Here is a 24,608-nt window from a genome sequence, read left to right on the forward strand (position 1 = left end):
AGGCAAATTAGCAGGGATCCAAATGGAAAGCAGAGCAGTCAGGACTTGAACCTAGCATTCTGATGTTCAATGCTGGCATTGCAAATGGCAGCTTAACCCACTTCATCATAACATCAACCCTACAAAATAGGTTTGGAAGGAATGTAACTCAAACGAAGATGCATATGACAAACCCACAGCCAGTGTCATGCTCAATGGGGAAAAGGGAAAGCATTTCCTCTAAGATCTGGAGCCAGACAAGGATGCACACTCTCAATGCTCTTATTCAATACAGTACTGGAAGTTTTAGCCACAGCCATTAAGCCAGACAAAGAAATAAAAGGAATACAAATAGGAAAGGATGAAGTCAAATAGTCCCCATTTGCAGATGTTAAGATTCTAAACAAAGAGAAACCTGAAGACCCCACCAAGAGACTATTAGGTCTGATAAAACATACAAAATGATGCAGTATACAAAATCAACATGCACTACTTAGTAGCATTTCCTATATACCAATAACGAACTCACTGAGAAAGAAAATATAAAGAAATCCCAGGGGGGCCGGTGCTGTGGCTCAGTGGGTTAATGCCCTAGCCTGAAGCACCAGCATCCCATATGGGTGCCAGTTCGAGACCCGGCTGCTCCACTTCCAATCCAGCTCTCTTCTATGGCCTGGGAAAGCAGTAGAAGATGGCCCAAGTCCTTGGGCCCCTGCACCCATGTGGGAGACCCGGAAGAAGCTCCTGGCTTCAGATTGGCACAGCTCCAGCTGTTGTGGCTATCTGGGAAGTGAGCCATCAGATGGAAGACCTCTCTTTCTCTCTCTGCCTCTCCTCTCCCTGTGTAACTCTTTCAAATAAATAAATCTTTAAAAAAAAAAAAAATCCCAGGGACAGATTTGTGGCCTAGTGAGTAAAGCTGTCGCTTGCAGTGCCATCCATATGGGTGCTGGTTCATGTGCCAGCTGCTCCACTTCAAATCCAGCGCCTTGCTTATGACCTGGGAAAGGCAGCAGCAGAAGACCCAAGTGTGAGATCTGGATGAAGCCCCTGACTCCTGGCTTTGGCCTGGCTCAGCACTGGCCATTGCAGCCATCTGGGGAGTAAACCAGTGGGTGGAAAATCCCTCTCTCTCCCTCTATAACTTTTTAAAGATTTATTTATTTATTTGAAAGTCAGAGTTACACAGGGAGAGGAGAGGCAGAGAGAGAGAGATCTGCCATCCGCTGGTTGGCCGTAATGGCCGGAGCTGTGCCGATCTGAAACCAGGAGCCAGAAGCTTCTTCCAGGTCTCCCACGTGGGTGCAGGAGCCCAATCATTGGGCCATCTTCTACTGCTTTCCCTGGCCATAGCAGAGAGCTGGATCGAAAGTGGAGAAGCCAGGACTTGAACCAGCACCCATATGGGATGCTGGCATTGCAGGCAGTGGCTTTACCCACTACGGCACAGCGCTGGCCCCTATAACTTTTTTTTTTTTTTAATTTTTTTTCACTTAATATTTGAAAGGTAGAATTACAGAGAGGCAGAGGTAGAGAGAGAGAGAGGTATTCCATCCACAGGTTCACTCCCTAAATGGCCACAATGGCCAGAGTTGGGCCGATCTGAAGTCAGGAGTCTGAAGCTTCTTCCAAATCTCCCACACAGGTGCAGGGCCCTAAGGACTTGGGCCACCTTTCACTGCTTTCCCAGGCCACAGTAGGGAGCGGCATCGGAAGTGGAGCAGCTGGGAATTGTACTGGTGCCCACGTGGGATGCACTGCAGGCGACAGCTTTACCCGCTATGCCACAGCACCGGCCCTTCACTCTATAACGCTTTCAAATAAATAAAAATGTTTTAAAAATTCTTTAAAAATCTTTAAATTTTTTTCTCAAAATAAATTCCATTCAAAACAGCTACAAATAAATAGTAAAAAGAAAATAATAAATAAAAAATCTAACCAAGAATATGAAAGACAATGAAAAATTATAAAACACTGTTTAGGGGCCACCACTGTGGCATAGCGGGTAAAACCTCTATCTGCAGTACCAGCACATGAAAGATCTCTTTATCTTGTCTCTCCCTCTTTCTCTGTCACTCTTCAAATAAACAAATAACCTGTTTTGCTCAAGGTTCCTTATTGAGAATGTAGGGTTTTATTGCATGCCTTTTCTGTGTTGGAATGATTGTGTAATTTTATCCTTTATTTTGTTAGTGGGTTGAATTAAATTTATTGATTGGCGAATATGAAACTGTCCTTATGCCTGGGATAAGTCCCACTTGACATAATGTTTTTGACATACTGTTTTTGCAAGCAACTCCCTAAACTAGTAGGAGCTATTGCTTTGGAATCCTCAAACCTGGTCTGTTTGAGCAGAAAGCCAATTACTGACATCAGGGTGGTGGAAAAAAGTAGGTATTTATTTGCAAAGTCCAGAGCAAGGAGCTAGGCAGCTATTGGTTAATTTCTGGATTCCCTGAATGGTTGGGAGGAAGATTCTTATGGACTGACACTGGGACTGAAAGATGGGTGTTCAGCTGGTGTCCAGGTTCCTGGCTGGTTAGAACTGCTCATGGTATTCCTTTGGTCACTGATACCATACTCTTTAGAGAATTTTTCTGTGGCCAAGTGGGGCTTTGATAAGGCTAAGAGGGTATCTGCAAGTGGAAGTTGCCTTCTGCCCCAGACCTGGAATTTCCCTGCCTGTAGCCGGAATTCCCCTAAATGGAACCCTTCCAGACAGTACTGGCCGACAAGGCTGTATCTATTGGAGGAAACAAATGATTTCTTAAGTGTGGTGATTAGAACCTTATAGGGTCACCTGCACCGCTTCCTCAACTCAGTGAATTCCTTTTGATAAGTAGTTAATACTAAAGGATGGGTAAGGACACCTAGGGCTAAGGGATACAGGTGACAGGCTGGGCCCTACTTCTACATTAGGGGCATTTGTGTGGAGGTCAGTCTCATTGCTGGTATTTCACTGAGAATTTTTTATGTGTGTTCATATACATATATATTATGTCTGTGTCTAGTTTTGGAATCAAGGTAATGCTGGCTTCATAGGATGAGTTTGAAAGACTTCCCTTGCTTTCAGCTTTTTCAGAATGGGTTGAGAATTAGTGTTAGGTAGAATTTAGCAATGAAGGCATCTTGTCCTGTGGTGTTTTTTTTTTTTTTTTTTTTTTTTTTTTTTTTTTTTTTTGGTTAGGAGACTTATTACTGATTCAGTCTCATTACTTGTTATTGGAGTATTATTGTTTTCTGTCTTGATGAGTCATTCTTGGTAAGTTATATGTATCCGGGAATGTACCCATTTCTTGTAGGTTTTCCAGTGTGTTGGCTTCAATAATATGGGGGACTCCCGAGGCTGCAGGCCATAGACGTTTTTCACTTTTCACCTAGTCTGCATTTTGCTCCAACAATCTGTCAAGATTATCTTTTTCATTGTTCCTGTCAAGTTAGAATTTTAGTAGCTACTTGTCCCCAGACTCTGTATTTACCTTCTCTCCAGATCAAGGTAGCAACTAGGAACCTGCTCTGTGATCTGAATTCTCCTGTTGTATCTCAGAAATATCATTGATTTTTAGTTCATTTCTTGTTGTAAAACAGGTATCATGTTTTAGGTATCACAGCTGGAATCAAATCTTCATTTTATTGTTCCTAAAAAAGTATTTTCAGCTGAGTCAGAATGTATGTATACCAACACATTGTAATAGTCTTTTGTCAGTACCATTGTCAACTACTACATTCATAGTATAGTGATTAGAGGGTTATTTTCTGTTTTGTTTTGTTGTTGTTTTATTTTTTTTTTGCCAAACATTAGAGTTTGTTTTATTACATGACATTTGCCTAAGAAAAATTTACTGAAAACCATACGGATCATGCAGTCTTTGATAAACTAATAATAATTGTAAACTTAAAATAGGTGGACATATAATCCAAAATTTTAAAACTAGTTCCAAAAAAGTACATAAAAATTTTAAATGATGGGCTTTTAAATTTGATTAATATTTGTAGTTTCATTTTGTTAGTGCTTCAGATTTACTGCTTTTTATAAATGGTGCTAGGTGTAATGTCATATACTGTAAAAAATTATCTTCATGGAGTTAGAAAGCTACTGTGATATTCAAATTTACCTGAATTTTCAGTTTTCAAATTAAGTTGATGTATTAATGGACTAAAAAACATGTTTTATAACCAACAAAAATCTATTGAATTCAAATTATGCTGCTTGAATGATCAAGTCTCTAGTAGTCCTGAATGTTGAGGCCTGGAACCCATGCAAGTTGGTGTTACTCAATGTATTGAGCCATCCAGCAGAAGCCTTTTCTGTGACCTTGCCTTTTGAGCACACTGCGCATGAAAACTTCTAAAGGCTGAATATTCAGTTCTCACAGAGACACATCTCTGTTTGCTTTTGTCTGGCCATATAAACCAGACATCCCTCATAACTTTTTTTTTTTCTTTAAGGTTTTATTTGTTTATTTGAGAGGTAGAGTTTCAGACAGTGAGAGGGAGAGACAGAGAGAAAGGTCTTCCTTCCGTTGGTTCACCCCCCAAATGGCCACAACAACCAGAGCTATGCCGATCCGAAGCCAGGAGCCAGGTGCTTCCTCCTGGTCTCCCTTGCAGGTGCAGAGGCCCAAGCACTTGGGCCATTCTCCACTGCCCTCCCGGGCCACAGCAGAGAGCTGGACTGGAAGAGGAGCAGCCGGGACTAGAACCAGCACCCATATGGAGTGCCGGCACCACAGGCAGAGGATTAACCTGCGCCACAGCACCAGCAACCCTCATAACTTCTTTTCACTAATGGTTTCAAGTCTGTTATCTTATCCCCTAGAATCGTTATAAGCACATTAACAATGGTTTCATCTGTCACTAGTGAATCAAGTTCTTCTTTTGATTCCAATAGCCTCTCATGGGCTGTACAATCCTCCAGAAATACAGTGCCATTGATAATGGGAAGGCAGTTTCTCTGCATTCCTTGAGCTTGAATATGTTTACCCAGATCCGAAGTTATAAAAGTGGCAATGGTCAGTTCTTCTGAAGTGGGATATAACAATGGGACATGTTGTCCAAGTCTGTCATCTGGTAGCATATGTGTAGCAATGTTTTTCCCACATTATCCAATCCAAGAAATACAATTTGCCAGTTGTTCTATGTAATCTGTAGCCTGGTGCTGAAACAACTGTAAATGCAGTCAATATGAAGAACTGAATCAAATCCTATTGGATCTGAGACTGAAGAGAATGTGAGTTCCCACTTGGTGTTGGTCCTGCACCCTTTGAGACTCAGCTACAAAGCATGATGGCTTCCCAGTGACTGGAGTTATTAAATGTAACTTGTCATCTATTTTTCAATTTGGAAGGTTTTGACATTGAACATGCAGAAGAAAAGAAATCCTATATTGGAATTTATTTCAGAGGCATATTAGGGAACATGATTGAGATATAAGTAGAAGAGTTGCCATAGTTTTCTTATGTATAATAAATTATCACAAACTTAGCATCCAAAAACAATACACATTTATTATGTCTTTGTGTGAGTCAGAAGTCTGGGCACAGCTTATCTGGGTTTTCTGCTGTTTGTATCACAAGATTGTTGTCAGGGATCACCTGGGGACCTCAGTCTCATTTGAGACTTAACTGGAAAAAGAGTCACTTTTAGGGTTCCTCAGTTTGTTGGCAGAATTTTGTCATCTTTTGGCTGTTGGACTAAGGTACCCAGTCTTCTGTTGGCTGTTGACCAGGGATCACTCTTACTCAGGTCCTAGCCATGTGACTTTCTCAGCATGGCCACAAAGGTAGCTCTTTTCAGGAGGGGCCAATCTGTCTTTTATGAGTCCCACCTGATTCAGTCTGGCCCGCTCAGGAAAAGTTCCCTTTGATTAACTCAAACTGAGGTGGGCCTTGACTGTGTCTACAAAATTTTTTTCCTGTACTACATGATATAATCTGATGATAAGAATAAAATTTTATCTTGTTCGTTGATGTCACTCACACTCAAGGGGAAAAGCTCATACAAGATATGTATGGGGGTAAAATTCGTAGTGTTTGTCTTAGGATTCATTCTGTCGTAGGGTTAATTGGTCAGTGTAAGAAAAGGGTAAAGGAAAACCTGGACAATCGAGATTTGTTACTGTGACATATGAGAATATAATAGTGAAATGAAATCTGCGAGATGTAGTCAGGTCCCAAAGGCAGCTTGTCTAGCCCCAATAAGCTCTTCATAAATTTACCTGTTGAATCACCATAAGAATGGATGTAAAGTAACTTCCTGTTCCAAATCTTTAACTGCTTTTGAAATCAGAGATATTGTAGAAGTAAAAACTAAAATGCTGGTTGGCGCTGTGGCTCACTTGGCTAATCCTCCGCTTGCGGTGCCAGCACCCTGGGTTCTAGTCTCGGTTGCTCCTCTTCCAGTCCAGCTCTCTGCTGTGGCCCGGGAGGGCAGCAAAGGATGGCCCAAGTGCTTGGGTCCCTGCACCCACATGGGAGACCGGGAGGAAGTACCTGGCTCCTGGCTTTGGATCGGCTCAGTGTTGGCCGTAGCGGCTATTAGGAGAGTGAACTAATGGAAGGAAGACCTTTGTCTCTGTCTCTCTCTCTCTCACTGTCTATAACTCTCTCTCTCTCTCTCTCTCTCTCACTAACTCTGCCTAGCAAAAAAAAAAACAAAACAAAAACAAACTAAAATGCCTCTGATGTACACTTTGGAGCAGAGCATCCTAATGACATATATTAATGTTTATTCTGTCTTGAGAAAGAGCATTTAATGTCTTTAATTGTATTTTTAAAAAATAACAAAAATATTTGTGTTGAGAACCTTACTTACATTTATGATCCTTCTGAGAAATCTGTTTATTTCACATTTACTTTTATTAGTTCATTGAGGAAATAATTATTGAATGTCTATTTTGAGCAAAGGGCTGTGCCTAGCCCTGTTAAATATTCAGAGATGAACGATTATCTCTTCAAGAAGATTTCATTTGGGTTGCAATACAAAAAGAAGTGTTCAAATCCTGATTCTAGTTAATAAAATATATCCATAGTCATTAGAGAGCTAAAGAAGAAAAAGGGATTAAGGACCAGTGTGGTAGCACAGTGGGTTAAAGCCACCACTTGTGACATTGATGTCCTGTATCAGAGTGATGGGTTTGAGTCCTGGCTTCTGTGCTTCTGATACAGCCCCTACTAATGTACCTGGGAAAGCAGCCAATGGCCCAGATGGCTCCTGGCTTTTGGCCTGGTTCAGTCTTGGCCGTTACAGCCATCTGGGGAGTGAACCAGTAGATGGAAAGGAAAGTCAGTCTCTCTCTCTCTCTCCCCCCCTCCCTCTCCCTCCCTCCCTCCCCCCTATCCTCTCCCTCCCTCTCTCCCTCTCTTCTCCTTCTTTCTCTCTCTTACTCCCTCTCATTCTCTCTTGCCTTCCCTCCCTCTCTCTCCCTGCCTCCCTCCCTCGCCCTCTCTCTCCCTCCTCCCCTCCCTCTCCTTCCCCCTTCCTACTTCCCCCTCTTTCTCCCTCTCCCTTCCTCCCTGTCCCTCTCTCTCCCCCTCCCTCCCCCACCTCCCTTCCCCCTCCCCCCATAGTCTATGTTTCACAGCCCCGTGTTGTTGTAGAAGGTTAAGCTGCCACCTGCAGTGACACCATTCCATAAGGGCGCTGGTTTGATTCCCTGCCCTTCCACTTGCCATCCAGCTCCCTGCTAATGTACCTGGGAAAACAGCAGAAAATGGCCCAAGTGTTAGGGCTCCTGCTACCCATGTGGAAGACCTGGAAGAAGTTCCTGGCTCCTGGCTCCTGGCTTCAGTTTCGCCCATCTTCAGCTGTTGTGGCCATTTGGGGAGTGAACCAGCAGTTAGAAGATTCTCTCTCTCTCTCTAATCTACCTTTCAAATAAAATAAATAAATCCTTTTTTTTTTTTTTTTTAAAAAAGGGGGATTAAGAGTTAGAAAAGATCACATTTGGTTGAAGGAAGCAAAGAAGCTTCCTTGAGGATAGGGTATTTCAGTAGATGTTAAAGAAAGTTGGATAGATTTCCACTGTAGATGGGGAAATAAGAAGGATAGCATTCAAGATGGAGGCAAAAGCATTAGCAAAGGCACACAAAGTATTTTTCGAGTCGCAGAGTTTAGCTTAGCTTGTATGAAAAGAGAGAGAGACTGGACAGGAAGTTGCAAATTTTCATAAAAGAAACAGAAGTCTGAAGCTTTTGAAAGTAAACAAATGTTTTTCCCTGTATGTCTAGAGACTTAGAATGATTGATTTACTCAAAACTTTACTCTTTCTCTGAAATAAAACTGATTTCCCTGCATTATGATCTGCAGCATGTATGTGAGATAAAAGTGAGAACGATGTTACTCCAGATTTTTTCCTCTACATTTCTTTCAGAGCCTTAGTTCTAAAATTACTAGAAATTGAAATAGTTTAATGAAGAATGCCACTCCTCCACTAAAATAAATTTGATTTTTGACTCTATTGTTATTTAGCTAGTAGCATTACTGCTTTAGAACTCTAGGAGAGATCATTTTTATGAGTAATATGGTTTCTAAATTGTTTTTATGGATAGAAAAGTTTCCATTAAGTAATTTTGAAGAGAGACACTCTGGTGCCAAAGTAGCAACTTGAATCTTGTTGTTTCTACATTACAGGCTCTGATTTTCTTTTGCATTTTTATGAGTATGTTCTCTGAAGGAACATTTTGCATTCACCATTGAATGTCAGATAAGAAATGAAATGCAAATGTTTCTGTTCAGTTTCTAGTTATAGTTTTCTAAGTATTATTCTGCATTAAATACACGGGTATCTTCAACCTAACTACTAGCTGCCTTTCAGGGTTGTACATTAGCAGAAAGCTAGAATCGGGAGTGGAGTCAGGACTTGAACCCAGGTACCCTGAAATGGGATGTGGGCATCCCAGGAAGTATCTTTTTTTTTTTTTTTAATTTACTTACTTTATAGATTTATTTATTTGAAAGAGTTAAAGAGAAAAGTAGAGACAAGGGAAGAGAGAGGTCCTCCATCTACTGGTTCACTCTCCAGTGGCTTCAACAGCTGGAGCTGAAATTATTTGAAGCCAGGAGCTCTTCAGGGTCTCCCGCATGGGTCTCCACGTGGGCCATCCTCCCCTGCAGCTGAGGCCTTAACCCACTGTGCCTCAGTGCTGCCTGCCCTCTCCCCCCCCCCCCCCCAAAGTGTCTTAACTGCGATGGCAAATATCTTCTTCTCAGAGAGGGTTTTCTTTTACTTACATAGTAGATATTTCTGTGGATTGTAGAATTTTCCATATTTTAAGCAATCACCTGAGCCTTTTCAAGGAACTTCTGCTTTTTCTTCCAGTGCCAAGGGGAAGGAATCTTCATGGCTTTGGGCATTGGGTTGTGGTAGGGAGGTTTATAACTCAGAGGCTGGATATATGTAGTTCTTGAGAACTTCTATTCTTTGTTATTAAACAATAGATATTCATTTGTTAATTGATTTGGCAAATATTTGATCAAGGTCATACTTTTTTATTTTTTAGGTTCTTTTTTAAAAAACTTTTATTTAATAAATATAAATTTCCAAAGTACAACTTTTGGACCATAGCGGCTTTCCCCCCCCATATCCCCCCTCCCACCTACAACCATCCCATCTCCCACTCCCTCTCCCATCCCATTCCTCATCAACATTCATTTTCAATTATCTTTATATACAGAAGATCAACTCAGTATATACTAAGTAAAGATTTCAACAGTTTACACCCACAAAGACACACAAAGTATAGAGTACTGTTTGAGTAGTAGTTTTACTGTTAATTCGCATAGTACAACACATGAAGGACAGAGGTCTTACATGGGGAGTAGGTGCCTGTGACTCCCGTTGTTGATTTAACTATTGACACTCTTATTTATGATGTCAGTAATCACCCGAGGCTCTTGTCATGAGCTGCCAAGGCTATGGAAGCCCTCCTTCTTTGATGGCCTGTTCTTTCTGCTGGGATCTCACTCACAGAGCTCTTTCATTTAGGTCTTTTTTTTTTTTTTTTGGCCACAGTGTTTTTACTTTCCACAAGGTCATACATTTAATTAATGAAAGCAGTTGCCTTAGAACTTTTGATTTTCTATTCCAGTGCCATTTTAATAATAGCATTCTTGGGTATAATACAGAACGTGTTTATCTGAAAAATATCAGTTTATCATTTTTAATTAGAACAGTATGCACATATAGACAAATACCTATATATTGACATATCTGGATATATATTTGCTTTTAACATTTGTTTTTCTTATGGGCTAAATTGTTATCCTTAAGAATATAGATATGAGCTACTCTGAAATGCTATGCTGAAAATGAGTGAATATTCTGAAAAATAAAATGGCAATGGGAAAGTGGCAGTTAAAATAATAAAATTTTGGTGGGCTTTTTTTTTTGCTTTATTGTGTGTGTGTGTGTGTGTGTAGTAATCCATACCCTTTGTCAAAACATGCATACAATTTTACATCTCGTTCCAAAAAAATGTATTTTTATAGTTTTTAAAGTGAAAAATATAGGGAGAATGAGGCGAGGGAAATTAAGATTAAACTAGAATCATAGATGGCAATGTAAGCTAATTTTGAAGAAGCAAGAATTAAGTAGTTAATTCTGAAAACTGAACTCATTCTAACTTCCCATGCTTGCCCAACCTCTTAGTTCTAAACTATTTTTCTTTTTTTTTTTTTTTTAAACTAACTTATTTATTTGCAAGTCAGAGTTACACAGAGAGAGGAGAGGCAGAGAGAGAGAGAGAGAGGTCTTCCATCCGATGGTTCACTCTCCAGATGGCTGCAATGGCTGGAGCTGCGCCAATCCAAAGCCAGGAGCCAGGAGCTTCTTCTGGATTTCCCACATGGGTATAGGGGCCCAAGGACTTGGGCCATCTTCTGCTTTCCCAGGCCACAGCAGAGAGCTGGATCGGAAGTGGAGCAGCTGGGTCTCGAACTGGCGCCATTATGAGATGCTGGTGCTTCAGGATAGGGTGTTAACCTGCTGCTCCGCAGTGCCAGCACCAGTTCTAAAAAATTTTTCATGGAGGAAGAAGAGATTCAGGCAGCACTTTATAGGAATTGCCAGACAAATTTTTTAAGTATAACTTATGATTAATTTATTATTAATCTCAAAACAGGTTTTTTCTTTTTTTTTTGTACTTGATATGGGGTAGAAAAACTTGGAAGTTCCTGGCATTATGTCTTGGTTACAATTTTTACTATCTGCCTATAGTTAATCTTCTGATAGCAACCAATTAATTTTTCTTTTTGGCTGGCAATTTCAGATTGGCACCCTTTGAATTCATCTTTTGGGTATTGTCAGGAAGGAGTTACCTTGATAAAATGGTAGCTCAAAATCTCTTATCAAATGGGCTATCTCAGATGTCATGGGATAAAAATACTAACATATCAAAGTCAGATGCTTGAATCATACATTTAATAAGTAAACTTAAAATACTAAGAAGCAATGGGAAAGAGCTGGAGGTAATTTAACACATTTAGAATTTCTGACTTATAGAAACTGAGGTAATAAGTGTGGTTTTCATGCTACAATATATACAAACCTAGAAGATTTTATGCAAGTGATTTAAGTCAATCACAAAATGATAGATACTATCTCATCCCACTTATGTGAAGTTTCTAGAGTAGTCAGACTCATAGAGACAGAAAGGAGAAGGGTGCTTGCCTTGGGCTGAGGCTGAGGGAGGGAGCCCTGGGGAGTTGTTGAACAAGGCAGAGTTTCAGTTTTGCAACCTGAAGAAGGTTCTGAAGATTGGTCACACAACAATATGAATGTGCTTAGTGGGACTGAACTTGTTTTAATTGTGAAAATTTGTTATGCAGTAATAGAAAACAATATAATGCATTTGTTTATAGTGTTGTGTCATATTGGAATCCACTCTGACATTTTTATTATCCAGACATTTTATATTCCTTATCCAGCTCAGAGGTCTACTCTGTTAAACCACTCTTACCCTGAAGGCAGAATTAGTCACCCTCTTCTCTGCCTGTCCACATACATCTATAATAGCACTTACAAGGTGGTAGCTTTTTAAATTTTATTATAAATTGATGATTGTAATTATATATATGGAATAAAGAATTTTTTATTTATGATTATACTGTTGAATAATTAAATCAAGCTAATTAATATAGCCATCCCTTCAAATACTTTTTGGGTATGGTGAGAACATTTGAAATTTATTCTTGGCAGTTTCAAAATGTTCAGTATACTTAACTCATCTGTGCTACTATAACCACAGACTGGGTAATTTATAAAGAACAGAAATGTATTCTCTCATGGTTCTGAAGTCCATGATCCAGAGACCAGCAGGTTTGATTTTCTGTCAGTGGTTGCTGTCTGCTTTCAAGATGACACCTTTTCCTGTATCCTCACATGGTGGAAGGGCCAATATATCAAAGAGATGTCTGTACTTCTATAATCATTGCAGTGCTATCCACAGTACTCAAATTATAGAATCAACAGATGGATAAAGATTCTGGGGCAGATTGAGAGGCCGTATCTGTGAGCACCAGCCTGGCAATAGAGGCCTTTGGGCTTTAACTGGTGCCCGGTCTTATCACCTGAGTCCTGACACTGAAAGAAGTCTTAAGCTTTCTTTCCCATCTTACTTCCTGGCAGCTGGAGTCTTGCTCTGTTGTCTGCTAGAGGTTGAGGGATCACTGGTGCTGATGGTCTCTTGGCTGCCAGTGGGCTCAAAAGCTGAGTCTTCAGGTACTGACCTGAGGGCAGAGGCTCTGAGGCCATGTCAAACTCTAGGTTTCACTGAGCAGGCCTGGTACTGGGTTGCAAGTCCAAGTTCTAAATATTACTCCCTCTTGCTTCCCTGTCTGGAGGCATCTCTCTCTACAGTGTGCTACTTGCAGCTGGGAGAGGGATAATGTGGTACCTCTTTGCTTTCTACCTTCTTCAGTGCCCCTTTTCTTATTGTTATAATAAAACCCTCATGAGGTCTCTCACCTGGCTTCTCTAACTCTTGTGAAGGTGACTTGGTAAAGGAATAGCTCTTTAAATTGGTGTCCTTGAGGGGAGGTGATTCCCGGTCATCTTATTCAGCTGCCATTTTGTCATGCCCCTCTCATTTTATTTGAGTCTTTTTCTTTTTATTCATTTATTTTAAGACTTATTTTATTTATTTGGAATGCATGAGAGACAGAGAGGGAGAGAAAGAGAGATTTTCCATCTCCTGGTTCACTCCCAAAATAGCCACAACAGCCAGGGCTGGGCCAAGCGAAAACCAGAAGCCGAGAGCTCCATACATGTCTCCCACATGGCTGGCAGTTCTTGGGAGATTCTCTGCTGCTTTCCCAGGCACATTAGTAGGGATCTGAATCTGGAGCAGAGTAGCCAGGACTCGAACCAGCGCTCCAGTATGGATGCCCACTTATCCTGCTGCACCACAGTTCTGACCTTGTTTTTCTAACTAAAAGCTTGTTGATTTTGTTTAGCTTTACAAAAATACCAATTCTTCGGTTCAGTCTTTTATGTTGTCTTTCTAGTTTTCATTTATTTATGTTCTGATCTTTGTTATTTTTTTTCCTTCTACCAACTTTGGATTTAGGTCTTTTTTTTTTTTTTTTTTTTTTTTTTTTTTTTTTAAGATTTACTTATTTGATAGAATGACACAGAGAGAGGGAGAGACCGAAAGATTGCCATCTATATAGGTTCACTCATGAAATGGCCACAATTGAGAGGGGCAGGCCAGGCTGAAGCAGGAAGCCTGGAATTCCATCCTACTCTCCCATGTGGGTTGCAGGGACCCAAATACTTGAATCATCTTCTACTGGTCTTGCAGGCACATTAACAGGGAGCTGGATCAGAAGTCATACAGCCAGCCTTGAGCCAATGCTCTGATATGGGATGCTGACATTGCAAGCAGCAGCTTAATTTGCTGGGCCACAATGCCAGCATTCTTTTTGTAGTTCCTTGAGAAGTCATGCTGTTTGTGATTTATTACGTACAGATTTATTACTACAAACTTCTTAGAAATGCTTTTGCATCGGCTGGCGCCGTGGCTTAACAGGCTAATCCTCCGCCTTGTGGCGCCGGCACACCAGGTTCTAGTCTCGGTTGGGGCGCCGGATTCTATCCCGGTTGCCTCTCTTCCAGATCAGCTCTCTGCTATGGCCTAGGAAGGCAGTGGAGAATGGCCCAGGTTCTTGGGCCCTGCACCCGCATGGGAGACCAGGAGAAGCACCTGGCTCCTGGCTTCGGATCAGCACGATGCGCTGGCTGCAGCGGCCATTGGAGGGTGAACCAACGGCAAAAAGGAAGACCTTTCTCTCTGTTTCTCTCTCTCACTATCCACTCTGCCTGTCAAAAAACAAAAAATTAAAAAAAAGAAATGCTTTTGCTTGAGTGGATATTGTGGCACAGTGGGTTAAACCACCTTGAAATAACTGTGCCCCCTGTCGGACTACCTGGGGTTAGAGACCCGCCTTTGCTTGAGATTCGTGTTCCTGCCGATGCACAGGGGCAGCAGTGATGGTTTGATTACTTAGTCCTTGCCACCCATGTGGGAGACCTTGATAGAGTTCTGGGCTCCTGAATTTGGCCTGGCCCAGTCCTGGCTGGTGCCAGCACTTGGGGAGTGAACTAGCAGATGGAACATATATCTCACTCTCTCTCCATCACTTTTTCAAATTAAATAAATAAATAAGCATTTTGGTTCACTCTCCAAAAAGAATTACTTTTGCTGAATCACACAAATTTTTCTATTTTTGTTCATCTCAAGATATTTTTCATTACCCTTTTAATATTTTCATGAACTCATTAGTTGTTCAATAGCATATTATTTAATTTCCATGTATTTGTGGATTGTTCGGAATTGTTTCTTTAACTGATTTCTCATTTCATCCCATTGTGGCTGAAAAAGATATCTGAAAGTCTTCTTAAACTTTCTAAGACTTGTTTTGTGGCCTACTTATGGGAATGTTCATGTGCATTTGAGAATGTGTTACTCTATTGCTGTTGAGTGGAATGCTTGGTATATTGTTCAAATATAGTGTTTCTTTATTAATTTTCTATTGTTTAAAGTGGGGTGTTTAAATCCTCTAATGTGTTGCAGTCTGTCTTTTCAGATCCATTCGTATTTGCTTTATGTATTTGGGTGTTCTGATGTTGAGTTCATACATATTTTTAATTTCTACACTCTTTTATTGATCAGACCCTTTTATCATTTTATAATATCCTTTGTTTCGTTTTACAGTTTTTGACTTAAAGTTTGCTTTGTCTGATATAGTATAGCTACCCCTGCTTTCTTTTGGTTTCCATTTACATAGAATTATCTTTATCCAACACTTCACTTTCAGTTGATGGTGCCCTTAAAAGTGAGGTCAATCTCTTGAAGGCAACATATAGCTGTTATGTTTTTTTTTTTTATCCATCCCCCCATCTCATTGGAGAGTTTACTCATATTATATGAAAAGTACTTACTGGGGGCCGGCGCCGTGGCTCACTTGGCTAATCCATCCCATATGGGCGCCGGGTTCTAGTCCCGATTGCTCCTCTTCCAGTCCAGCTCCTGCTGTGGCCTGGGAGGGCAGTGGAGGATGGCCCAAGTGCCTGGGCTCCTGTACCCGCTTGGGAGACCGGGAGGAAGCACTTGGCTCCTGGCTTTGGATTGGCACAAGTGCTGGCCGTAGTGGCCATTTGGGGGGTGAACCAACGGAAGGAAGACCTTTCTCTCTGTCTCTCTCTCTCACTGTCTAATTCTATCTGTTAAATTAAAAAAGAAAAGAAAAGTACTTACTGATAGGTATAGGCTTCCTCCTCCTGTTTTATTGTTTTGAGTTGTTTTGTGGATCCTTTGCTGTTTTTTCTTCCTCTCTTTGTGGTTTGATGTTTTCCGGTTAGTATTTTCTGAATCTTTATTTTTAAGAGATTTATTATTTACTTGAAAGATAGTTACAGAGAGAGGTAGACAAAGAGAAAGAGAGGTCTTCCCATCTGCTGGTTCACTTCCCGAATAGCCACAATGGCCAGAGCTTAGCCAATCCAAAGCCAGGAGCCAGGAGCTTCTTCTGGGTCTCCCACGTGGTTGCAGGGACCCAAGGACTTGGGCCATCCTCTGCTACTTTCTTGGGCACATTAGCAGGAATCTGGATCGGAAGTAGCCAGGATTGAACTGGCGCCCATATGGAGTGCCAGTGCTGCAGGCTGGAGCTTTAACCCATTGTGCCACAGGGCTGGCCTCAAGCTTAATATTTTCTATTTTTGTTTTGTATCACATTGTATTTTAAGTATTATTCTTTTGTGTCTTCTCCAGTAGATTGTGAAGTGGTAAGTTTTCCAGAGCATTTCACCTTCAAGTTTTACGACAACAGATTATAGCAGGTTCAAGCTGGCAACACTTGAAAGTACCAGCTCTTAGGAAACATTATAATTGGAAGTATACTAATCTCATTATAGTTTACTTGATTAGTCTTTTCACAGAAGTACATTAGTTTAGTTGCCTTTAAAAAAAAAAAAAGTATATTTAGAGGCAGAGAGGCAGAAATTTGATCTGCTGGTTCACTCTGTAAATGCCCATAATGGCCAGGACTGCGCCAGGCCGAAATAATGACACAGAAACTTAGTCTAGGTCTCCCATATGGGTGGGAGGGGCACAACTACTAGCTATTATCTCCTGTCTTGTAGGATGAGCATAAATAGGAAGCTGAAATCAGAAGTGGAACCAGGCACTCCAGTAAGAGATGTAGGCGTGCTGCATTTTGACTACTAGATCAAATACCTACCCCATCACTGCCTGCCTTTTTTTTTTTTTTACTTCCATGTAAGAAATGAAATATATAGTTGAATTTTTATGAATAAATTGGTTCATTTATATTTCAGCCAACATTTACTTGGCTTTAAAATGGTAAATTTGTTGAATGTATATTTTAATAAACTAATTACTTCAGGCATTGATGAATCAACAAAATTCAGAATTCTTATTTCAGGCAGTTATGAATTTGTTCCATTTGTAAACAGCTGGGTTCTTCTTTTTTTTTTTTGAAAGAGAGTTACAGAGAGAGAGGGAGACACAGAAAGAGAAGTCTTCTGGCCTGCGCCATGGCTTAACAGGCTAATCCTCTGCCTTGTGGCACCGGCACCCCGGGTTCTAGACCCGGTTGGGGCACCGGATTCTATCCCGGTCGCCCCTCTTCCAGGCCAGCTCTCTGCTGTGGCCCGGGAAGGCAGTGGAGGATGGCCCAAGTGCTTGGGCCCTGCACCCGCATGGGAGACCAGGAGAAGCACCTGGCTCCTGGCTTCGGATCAGCGCGATGAGCTGGCCGCAGTGGCCATTGGAGGGTGAACCAACGGCAAAAAGGAAGACCTTTCTCTCTGTCTCTCTCTCTCACTGTCTAACTCTGCCTGTCAAAAAAAAAAAAAAAAAAAAAAAGTCTTCCATCTGCTGGTTCACTCTCCAAATGGCCACAATGTCCAGAGCTAAGCTGATCCAAAGCCAAGGGCCAGGAGCTTCTTCCAGGTCTCCCATGTGGTTGCAGAGGCCCAAACACTTGGACCATCTTCCACTGCCTTCCCAGGCCATAAGCAGAGAGCTCGGTCAGAAGAGGAGCAAACAGAACACAAACTGGTGCCTATATGGGATGCTGGCAATGCAGGTGGAGGCTTAGTCTACTATGACACTCTTACTTTTTTAAGATTTACTTATTTAAAACGCAAAGCGGGTGGAGAGATGATCCTTCATCTCTGGTTTATTCCCCAAATGATTAGAACAGCCAGGGCTGGGCCAGGCTGAAACCAAGAGCCAGGAACTCCATCCTGGTCTCCCACATCTGCATCTGGGACTACTGCAGATCATCCTCTGCTGCCGTCCTAGGCACTTTAGCAAGAAGCTGAATCAGAAGTGGAACAGCTGGAATTTAAACCAGCACTCCAACATGGGATGCCAGTGTTGCTTAACCCACTGTGCTATAATGCTGGCCCTTAGTTTCCAAGAAATTTCATCCAAGAAAATTGCCATGAGGGCCGGTGTCGCGGCTCACTAGGCTAATCCTCCGCCTGTGGCGCCTGCACTCCAGGTTCTAGTCCTGGTTGGGCACCGGTTCTGTCCCAATTGCTCCTCTTCCAGTCCAGCTCTCTGCTGTGGCTTGGGAGTGCAGTGGAGGATGGCCCAGGTCCTTGGGCCCTGCATTTGCATGGGAGACCAGGAGGAAGCACCTGGCTCCTGGCTTTGGATCAGCGCAACATGCTGGCCACAATGTGCTGGCCATAGCGGCCACTTGGGGGATAAACCAATGGAAAAGGAAGACCTTTCTCTCTGTCTCTCTCTCTCACTGTCTGAGTCTGCCTGTCCAAAAAAAAAAGGGGGGGGGGAATTGCCATGAGTAAAGGTATACATTATTTTAGAAATGTCATTTGATTTAAAATTTTTTGTCTTGTAGATATTGTTTACTTTTATCAGAATGTGTGTTTGTGACTCTAAATAAATATGTCAGTAACAGTGGTGTAGCTCCAACATTTCTGGACTCCTTAAGCTTCTAAATTTTAATTTATGTGAGGGACTGCTTTTTCATAGAGGACTGTCGAATTTTTCCACTTAGATTGCCAACAACTACAAGGGCTCTTATTTTCACATCAGAACAATACTCATACATATAATTCTTTCAAGTTCACTAGTGATTCTATTTTCATTGAAAGTTTGATCCTGAAGTGTAACTCATCCTTTTGAGGTAAAAGTACAAAGTCAACTATCACCAAATTGGGAGGTGTTTCAGTAGAAATTAATATATTTTTGTCATTCTATATTTTGTTTGTATACATAAAATATGCTCATTTTTACTGTAACTAAAAATGTTACCTACAAAGTTACTAAATTACAAGGATAATATTTTATTTCTAACATGTATTATATCAAATATCAACCATATAAAAGAAGCATTTCTTAAATATTAATACATCATGAGAAGAATGAAGAATCATCTTAAGATAGAAAAAATATGATGTTTTTCCTATTAAATAAATTATGTGAATAAGATTACAAAAGATGGTAGTCTGTTTAGGCAGGCCTATTAAAAGCATTAAGACTTGAGTACTGGCTATTAAAGTGCGTAAAGGAAAGGCAATATTATAAAGTTAAACACATGCCAAAAAACATTTTCCAGAGGACTGGGATTGTAACAATACCATTAATGAGGGCAAAGAGGTCTTAATGCAATTTGCACTTTCTAAAGTTTCAAAAAGAGGCTTTGAGTTAGTATATTATTAATGTACTCAACATCTGGAACTGTGTAAAAGCTATGAACATTGAGCAGATGCAGGATTTCCCCACTAGGCTGCATTCTAACTTATTGCCTCCCTAGTGAGATACTGGTTTTAAGAAGTTTGAAAAAGTAAAATGACAATATCCAGATAAGGCAGAGATATTCCAAAGTATCTTTTAATTTATGAGATCTAACTGTTTGAAAAAAAAAAAAAGCCTTTGAAATTAACCCAAGTGATGTGAACACCAGTAGGTAAATGAAATCATTTCTCTCACTAAATGTTAGCTGGTCTTTGAATTGCATGTACCAAGAAGAACAATTTATCATAGATATCTCATATTTTTTACAAATGTAACCCTTAAAGCTCAAGAACTGGCTTTGTGTCAGTGTATTTTCTTTTAACCTATTTGATTTTTATGTGCTTATTAAGGGTATTAACAGAATTTAATAATCATTTATTTGTATGTTTACATGTTATATCTTTGACAAGAGAAATAAGCTGTATAAATCTGTAACTTTTTTAAAGATTTTTAAAATTTATTTGAAAGGCAGAGTTACAGACAGAGGGAGAGACAGAGAGGTCTTCCATCCCTGGTTCACTTCCCAAATGGCTGCAACTGCCAGAGCTGAACCCATCCGAAGCCAGGAGTCAGGAGCTTCTTCCTGGTGTCCCAATGTGGGTGCAGGGGCCCAAGCATTTGGGCTATCTTCCACTGCTTTCCCAGGCACATTAACAGGGAACTGGGTCAGAAGTGGAACAATTGGGACTTGAACTGGCACCCATATGGGATGCCAGCGCAGCAGGTGGAGGTTTAACCTACTATGCCACATGCTGGCCCCAAATCTGCACTTTTTTTTTTTTTTTTTAATTTGAAAGGTAGAGTTAGAGAGATGGGTAGAGTTAGAGGATAGGGAAAGACATCTTCCATCCACTGGTCCACTCCCCAAATGGCTGCAGTGGTTGGGGCTGGGCCAGGCCAAAGCCAAGGTCTCCCATGTGGGTGTAGGGGTCCAAGCACCTGAGCCAAGGTCTGCTGCATTCCCAGGCTCATCAGCAAGGAGTTGGGTTAGGAGTGGAGCAGCTGAGAGTTGAACCAGTGCCCATATGGGATGCCAGTATAGCAGACAGTGGCTTAACTTGCCACACTACAGCACCAGCCCCCCAAATCTGTAATTTGATTGTCACTTGAAATGAGAATGGAAGAGCTATAGGCCTAAATATATCTTGTTATCTGAAAATTTTTCTACAGATCATTTCACTTGTTCACTTTGAATATTTTTTCTTAATTCTGATTCATGTGTTTCAGTTATTTTGCTATAGAGCTACACTCCAAATTTGCATGTAGTCCTTGTTATTCCTAAATAGAAGCTTTTTGGGTACTTTTTAAAGACTTTCATTGAAGAGATAAAATAAATACAATGTACTCTGGGGAAATACTGTCTTATAATCATCAAATTCTTCTTTTTCAAAGTATTCCTTGTGTCTCCATCTGAACTAAAAATTGGCTGTACCCAGAAGATATGTACTTCCATTTGAGCTTTTTAGGATAAAACCATATTTTTTCCTCTCTTAATTGGAATATCTCAAATTTGGTATCCTATTTGATCTCCACTATCTTTCTAAACCTTTACACATTTTTTTCTTAAATAAGGAAACAAATAATAACTCTCCAATAAAAACTGTAACCTGAGCTTATTTCTGTTAATAATATTACTCTTTGCCCTTCATCTTTATTGTCATCCTGCAAATCACCTGAACATTCTTTTATTACACATTTGACACTTCATTTTATGTTATTTTCCTCTTTAATGTTTCATTATTTTAGACCTTCCTTTTTCATTCATTTATTAAATTTATCCAGCCAATATTTATTGAGTACTTTCTGTGTGTCAAGTACTATTCTAGGTACTGGACAAGCACTAGTAAGCACAGAGACAAAAATCATTACCCTTATATACAAAAATCATTATTCTCGTATTCTACAGGTGAGAGAAAAAAAAAAAAAACAGATACATAGAATGATAGTGATCCGTTACATCATGTTAATCTGGTTGTGTCCAACCAGATTTCTTTTATTGAAACCCTAACTCCTGGTGTGGATGTATTAGGAGATGAAACCTCTAGGGAAATAATTTGAGTTAAATGAGGTCACGAGGATGGGGTCCTGATCTGATAGGACAGACTCGGTATCCTTTTCAGTAGACACTTGAGAGCTCTGTTGCTCTCCCTCTGCTCACATATGGAGGAAAGGCTTTATGAGAATGCAGTGAGAGGGTAGTCATCTCCAAGCCAGGAAGGTTGCCCTTACCAGAAACCACTTTGGCCAACACCTTGATCTCAGACTTCCCAACCTCCAGAACTGTGAGAAATAAATTTCTGTTGTTTAAGACACTTAGTCTTTGACATTTTTTTCCCCATCTACTTGAAAGAGAGACAGAATGGTCTTTCCATCCACTGATCTACTTCCCAGGTGGCCGCAGCACCCAGGTCGGTGAAGGTCGAAGCCAGGTCTTCTACATGGTTGGTACCAGCCCACGCACTTGAACCATCATCTGCTGCCTCTTAAGATGCATTAATAGTATCAGCGTAGCCAGGATTTGAACTGGAACTTCAGTGTAGGATGCAGGCATCTCAAGCAGTATGCTAACTCACTGTGCCACAACACCCACCCCAGTAATATTTTATCTCAGCCCTAAAAGACTAATACAGGTGATGATAAGTGCTATGTAGAAAACTAAAAAAAGAGAAGGGAAAAGAGAATTCTAAGGATGTGGGAGAGATGATTCTGAATTTTAATTAGGTGGTTTGGGAAGGCCTGTCTGAGAAGGTGACATTCAGTAAAGATCTAAAGGAGAAGGAAGCAAACCGTAAATTTTGATGCTGAGGGAACAATGTTCAGAGATATCCTTGAGGTCGAAAAGTGGATTTCTTTGAGCAACAAGCAGGCTGGTGTGGCCGTGCAGCAGTGTGGGGTGAAAAGAGGGAAGTAGAAGGAGATGAGGTCAGAGAACTAGCAGGAGTAAAATCACTCCACAGTAAGGATTTAGATTTTATTCTAATTGCAATAGAAACTTTAAACTTTTTTTTTTAATTATTTTTATTTAAAAATTTTATTTATGTATTTGAGAGAGTTACAGAAAGGGAGAAACAGAGAACGTTATCTCCATCCACTGGTACACACCCCAGATGGCTACAACAGCCAGGGCATGGCCAGGTCAAAGCCAGGAGCCTGGAATTCCATCTGGGTCTCCCATGTGGATGGCAGAGGCTCAAGCACTTGAGCCATCTTCCACTGCTTTCTCTGGCACATTAGCAGGGAACTGGATTGCAAGTGGAGCAGCCGAAACTCAACCAGCACTCATATGGGATGCAGGCGGCAGCCCAACCTGCTGTGCCACAACACTGGCCCCTAGAGTTGGCTTTAAAAGCATTTCTAAAATATATGATCTGTATGGAATGGAATATTACTTAACCATAAAATGGATGAAATTCTAATACATGCTACAATATGGATGAACCCCGAAGATGTTGACTATCAGTAAACAGACACATGCACAAAAGTGCAAATATTGAATTATGTGTTATATGAGGTCCAAGAATGGATGAATTCATAGGAAATGGAATGGGGAGAGGGCAGGATTTTGGTGCAGTAGGTTAAGCCACCATCTGGAATACTGGCATCCCATATGAGCACCAAGTTCAAGTCCTGGATTTTCCACTTCCAGTCCAGCTTCCTGCTAGTGCATGTGGGACAGCAGTGGCCCTTGCACCCACATGGGAGATCCAGGTGAAGCTCCTGGCCCTGGCGTCTGCCTGGCCCAGACCTGACTATTGCAGCCATTTGGGGAGTGAACCAGCTGATGGAAGATCTCTCTTCTCCATCTTTCTCTATAACTCTGCCTTTCAAATTAATGTCTTTTAAAAAAGGAAAGAAAGAAAGAAAAAAAAGCATAAGGACTACCAGGGCCTTGAGGTAGGGGAGAATAAGGAGTTACTGTTTAAATGAATGCAGTGTTTCTGACTGAAAGGATTAAGTTTTGGAAAGGGATACCCGTGATAGTTGTATAACATCCTAAATGTATTTAATGCCAATGAATTATACTCTTGATATATAAAAAGTAGATTTTGTTTATTTTACAATAGCTTTAAAAATATAGACACATAAATGAATACTACACAGTAGTGTAAATGAGTAACCTAGTTTCATGAACGTCAGTAAGGGTAAATCAACAGCCATACTGTTTGATTACTGTAGCTTTATAACATGTAATATGTAAAATATGATGCTTCTAGCTTTGCTCTTCTTCCTCACATTATTTTGTCTGGGGTCTTTGTGGTTTCACATAAATTTCAGTGTTCTATTTCTGCAACAAATGCCATTGGGATTTTGATAGGGATTGCTTTGCATCTGTATTTGTATTTTTTTAAAGATTTATTTATTTATTTCAAAGTCAGAGTTAAGCAGAGAGAAGGCGAGGGAAGGAGGGAGGGAGGAGGGAGAGAGAGAGAGGTCTTCCATCCACTGGTTCACTCCCTAATTGACCACAACTTAACTGGCGCACCAATAGGATGCTGGCACTGCAGGTGGCAACTTTAGCCACTACGCCACAGCACTGGCCCTGTATTTGTATTCTTTAAATGTAGACTTGAGAGGCCGGCACCGTGGCTTAATGGGCTGATCCTCGACCTTGTGGTGCCGGCACACCGGGTTCTAGTCCCGGTTGGGGCTTCGGATTCTGTCCCAGTTGCCCCTCTTCCAGGCCAGCTCTCTGCTATGGCCCGGGAAGGCAGTGGAGGATGGCCCAAGTCCTTGGGCCCTGCACCCGCATGGGAGACCAGAAGAAGCACCTGGCTCCTGGCTTCGAATCAGCAAGATGCGCCGGCCGCGGCGGCCATTGGGGAGTGAACCAACGGCAAAAAGGAAGACTTTTCTCTCCGTCTCTCTCTCTCACTGTCCACTCTGCCTGTCCAAAAAAAAAAAAAAGTAGACTTGAGCATTTGTACCCTTTAGGTCCTAGGCTTTTCTTTTATAGGAGTCTTTTTATTACTGATTCAGCCTCCTTACTGGTTGTAGGTTTGTTCAGATTTTCTATTTCTTCATAATTCTGTCTTAATTGATTATATGTGCCCAGGAATTTGTCAGTTTCTTCTGTTGGTATGTAATTGTTCAGAATAGTCTCTTAGAAATCCTGTTTATTTTTGTGGCACCAGTTGTAAATCTTCTCTTTCATTTCTGCTTTACTTGAGTCTTCATTAGTCTCAGTAATGGTTTATCAGTTCTGTTGATTGTTTTATAAAAACAAACTTTAAGTTTCTTCAGGTTTTTATTTTTTCCTTCTGTTTTTTCTGTTGCCTGTTGCATTTATTTCTGCTCCGATTTTTATTATTTCCTTCCTTTTACTAACTTTAGGCTTAA

The 24,608-nt window shown here is 40.8% G+C and overlaps 1 protein-coding gene and 1 pseudogene across 1 annotated transcript in view; one reads left to right on the plus strand and one right to left on the minus strand.

The window, feature by feature from the left end:
• The window catches only part of BRIP1 (BRCA1 interacting helicase 1), a 208,413-nt gene that overhangs the window by 88,075 nt on the left and 95,730 nt on the right, over positions 1 to 24,608 (plus strand).
• On the minus strand, positions 4,251 to 12,730 carry LOC133776777 (GTP-binding protein SAR1b-like; annotated as a pseudogene).

The sequence above is a fragment of the Lepus europaeus genome, chromosome 18 (assembly GCF_033115175.1).
Source record: "Lepus europaeus isolate LE1 chromosome 18, mLepTim1.pri, whole genome shotgun sequence".
NCBI classification, from domain to species: Eukaryota; Metazoa; Chordata; class Mammalia; order Lagomorpha; family Leporidae; genus Lepus; species Lepus europaeus.